Source organism: Elephantulus edwardii, unplaced genomic scaffold, assembly GCF_000299155.1.
Source record: "Elephantulus edwardii isolate Elephantulus edwardi_28Jun2011 unplaced genomic scaffold, EleEdw1.0 scaffold00022, whole genome shotgun sequence".
Lineage (NCBI taxonomy): Eukaryota > Metazoa > Chordata > Mammalia > Macroscelidea > Macroscelididae > Elephantulus > Elephantulus edwardii.
In genome coordinates this window covers 5,157,174-5,161,295 of record NW_006399772.1, presented here as the reverse complement: position 1 = coordinate 5,161,295, position 4,122 = coordinate 5,157,174, and the positions used below count along the sequence as shown (strand labels likewise).

The 4,122-nt window shown below is 38.0% G+C and overlaps 1 pseudogene; it reads right to left on the bottom strand.

The window, feature by feature from the left end:
* Nucleotides 1-1,867: 1,867 nt before the first annotated feature.
* The window catches only part of LOC102861956, a 6,581-nt pseudogene continuing 4,326 nt past the window's right edge, over nt 1,868-4,122 (bottom strand).

The following is a 4,122-nucleotide window of genomic DNA, read 5'->3' as shown; positions in this document are numbered from 1 at the left end:
AAGCTGCAGATAGATGCTCTGGAGAAATTACCACTAGATCCTTCCATGTATCAAAATGCTGCAAGATGATGACAGAATGAATGTGAATAATCTTCACAATGTCAACCTCTCAACAACTGGTTGCAATTCATTTTTTGCATATATGAACTTATAAGCACTCCTTATGTCAGCATTCAACTCCCTGATGCACAGCCTCACCCCTTCCTCCTTCTTAGTGCCCAGAGCATGGTTGAGGCAAAGAAAGAAGGTGTCGGACTCCAGATGAACCACCTGCACAACCTACATCACCATCTTTGACTGAGAAGTTTCACTGGAGAGTGAATAAGCATGGCTGCAGGTAAGGTTAACAGTAAGAAAGATGTCAAATCACACAGAGAGAGAGAGAGAGTTTCCAGTCTTGCTGAAAGATTTGAATTCTATTCTGAAGGTAATGTAAATTAATTGAGTATTTTTAAACAGAAGAATATCATGATTAAATTTGTGCCTCAAAAAGTTAGTTAGTTAGCAGAATAAAGACTCAAATAGAAAGCTGTAAACTGGTACAGATATTCAGTTTCTTGACTACTGTAAGCTCATATATTTACAGTAAAGACAGAGAAAAGAAGATACGAATTAAAAATAGTAAGATTTTACAACTGCCTAGATATTGGAGTAAAGGGATTTCATGATTAATAGATATGCTTTTGAGTATGATTGATATGCTTTACTGATGTAAAATTTAGATTAAAACAAATAATATCATTCATATTTTTTAGTTCCAAATGTAAAGTTGAACTGTTGCCAACTTTTGAATGGAAAAGTCTCTGATGGTCTCATCTCAACATTCAGTAAATGTTTTTTCGAATGATAAAACCACCATTTGCTGAGAAGGGACCTAAGAAATGGGGATGTGGTTCTTTAGAATTGCAGCAATTTCACATATCTGTCACCACAATCTACTACACCTGTTCATACACCCACCTCCTGTCATTATTAATAGTCCTTTGGTTTCTCAATTTTCCAGTCAAAACCTAATTTTAAATATATTAGCTGACCATCAAATTGGGTGAGTAACACTTGAAAGTCAGGTCTTGTGGTTAATAAAATTAAATCTTGACATTAACATTCTTTTAAAATCATTAAAATGACCCTAGATGTAAAAAATGGGTTGAGTAATGTCAACTGAATTCCCTTTTTTTAATTGTTATTAAGTTTTATATTCAAAATAGAACAAGGGCAGTAAGAGTTATGTTTTGCAAATATAGTAGTATTATATCATTGTGATATGGCTTTGCACTGATTATTTATAAAGGAAAAGTAACATCAGAATAAAGGCAATAACAACATGTGCAAACCAAACATCTTACCCTGACATTGTTGTTGTTGTTTACATAGAGATGGAACCGACCCATAGCTGATCCTCTGGCAGGTTTTCAGAGACAGTTAATCACACAGGAGGAGACTGTCCATCCTTCTTCTGTGGAGCAGCTAATAGCCTCGAACCACGTGCCTTCAGGATTGCAGTGCAGCGTCTTGCCACTAGGCCACCAGAGCTCCCTTTACACTGACATAGTCCTTAGTAAAAAATTCTTTTGAATAGGTAATTAATTGATATGGCTACATGCAGATCAGTCATTATTTTGAAAGAGAAGATATGGGTAGAAAATTAATTCATAAAAAAAAATTCCTCCCATGAGCCCACAAATAGCCAGAAGAAACTTTTGGTAGTCTTCACTGCTTTCACCTGAAATCACTGTGCTCCTAATACATCTGATTGAACATCTGTTTTATTTGTATAAGGTCAAGATCAATCTCACTTCAAATGACCACAATCTTGACCAAAGTGGAGTCATTCATGCTAGAATCTTTCACAGAACAGCAGAGCCTCTCAGCAAAGAAGGCAGGGTAAGTGGTTCAGGTCACACGGCAGCAGAGTCTTCAAACCACTTTCAACATTTCCATAGAATTCCCAGCTCACACTACTAAGAAAATCACAATTAGCCATCCCAAAATAAGTCCCCACCATAGCTCTCAACTGATGAAAGCTTCCTGTGGTAAGAAGTCTCCCCTCATCAGCTTCATAAAGGTTCTGAACATCTTCCTGAGGCATTTGATGGTTCACTTTTGGGTTCTTATCATGCTTTCCCTAGTACATAAATACATGTAAATGTTAAAAATGTCCTGATGTACCTTACCTAATATCTTCTTCAAGTCTCATCCAAATTCTGATTCATAACTTGTGATAATTTTTTCAGATTTTCCAGTTCATTCTTGGGCACAAAATCTCAATCAAGATTTGTTTCTGAGGTCCTGTTCCCTTCCATTGCATTCTGTAAACTCTTGGCATGATAATATGTGGATGGCATGAACAGGGCAAGGATGAGTTCTTCTATATTACCATTTAACTCTGACTTGAGATCTTTGATTAAATCCTTGCCATACATGGTCTTAAAAGCAATTTTAATCCCCCCCCCTCGGTCATTGGAATTGTTGGCCACAACATACACAACTGCCTACTCATCTGTCCTGAAATCTTTCTTTGCTTTTCAGAAAATGTAAGCATCTTTTATGGCATCAAAGTTGGAAGTAGATTGTATTGTTCCTTGAGTGCCCTGAGTCATTGCAACAGACTGACTGAGGAAAGGAACTTGTCCTTTAGGACACTGAGAAGGCACCTGTACTCTAGGAAAGGCATCTGGCATTGGAACTTGTGTATGGCCACCACCATAAGACTGTGATGACAGCTGTGGAGAGCCAGAAAAGGCCTTTCCATCTGGTGGAGCTCCAAACCCTTGGCCTCCAGGATAGGATGGGGCTCTGGGGGACAGCAGGCAAACCTCCAGGAGCTGGGTAGCCTCCGGGGCAGGCTAGCCTCCAGGGCCACCATTTGGAGCTAGTGGGAAGGTACCTCTTCCCATTGGAACAAGGCCACTAGGATACGGATACTGGCCTGGAGAGTGAAATGATGACTCCTGTCCTACAGGAGGATAACCAGAGAAATCTGGGAAGCCTGTAAGGGGATAGCCTGGGTATGGAATCTGTCTCAGATGAAGTCACTCCTCAGCCCTGCCTGACTGATCACAGAATGCCACAGCATTCTTAAATATATCCAAAGACAGCAAGGAAACCGTAAGTCAAAGTGAATTTAAATATAGTATTAAAGTCATGTACAATGATAGGTGTGATTTGAAGGACAACACACTCACAATTATCAGCTTGCATAAATTTTAATCAAATGAAGAAAGCCATCCTTTAAATACTTTATAAACTGCAAAATGTAAGCCTGCACTTGTCTGAAAATTGTACCAGAACATCAAGAAGCCAAAACAATGGGAGAAATGGCAAAACAAAAACTTGAAAAGAAGATTTCAAAAGGTAGTTTGAGAAGACAAAAAAAAAAATAGCACAACAAAATGTGAAAAGAGCTAGAGTTAGATAATCAAAAGGGAAGAACTCACTCTTTCTCAAGCTGAATGAACTGAAAAATCAAATTCAAGCCTTGAGTTGCAATACTGAAGAATGATATGGGCAAAATCTTAGACAATCCAGGAAGCATGAAAGGAAGATGGAGGGATACAGAATCACTGTACCAAAAAGGATTGGTTGACAGAGAACCATTAGAGGAAGCAGCAACAGTGATGAAGGAAGAAGTTCAATCTGTACTGAAGGCATTGACCAAAAACAAATAAATAAAAAAAATAAAAGACACCAGAAATGAATGAGATGTCTACTGAAGTATTGCAACAAACAGATATGCTGACCAGTCTATGTCAAGATACTTGGAAGATAAAAACAACTATGAGATATCATCTCACCCTAGTAATGATAGCAAAGCTCAACAGAGCAGCAAACAATAAATGTTGGTGAGGTGGTGGAGAGATTGGAACCCTTATTCACTGCTGGTGGGAGTGTAAAATGCTGCAAACACTATTGAAGGTAGTTTGGTGCTTTCTCAAAAAATTAGAAACACCATTGGACCCAGCAATGCCACTATTGGGAACATGCCCTAAAGAAACCATATACTTTTTCTGATATGTTATTACCAAATACTTTTTGGTAATAACATATCAGATAAGGGACTTATATCCAGAATTTATGAAATACTTGAGCACCACAACAAGATAAAGGTAAATAATCCAATAG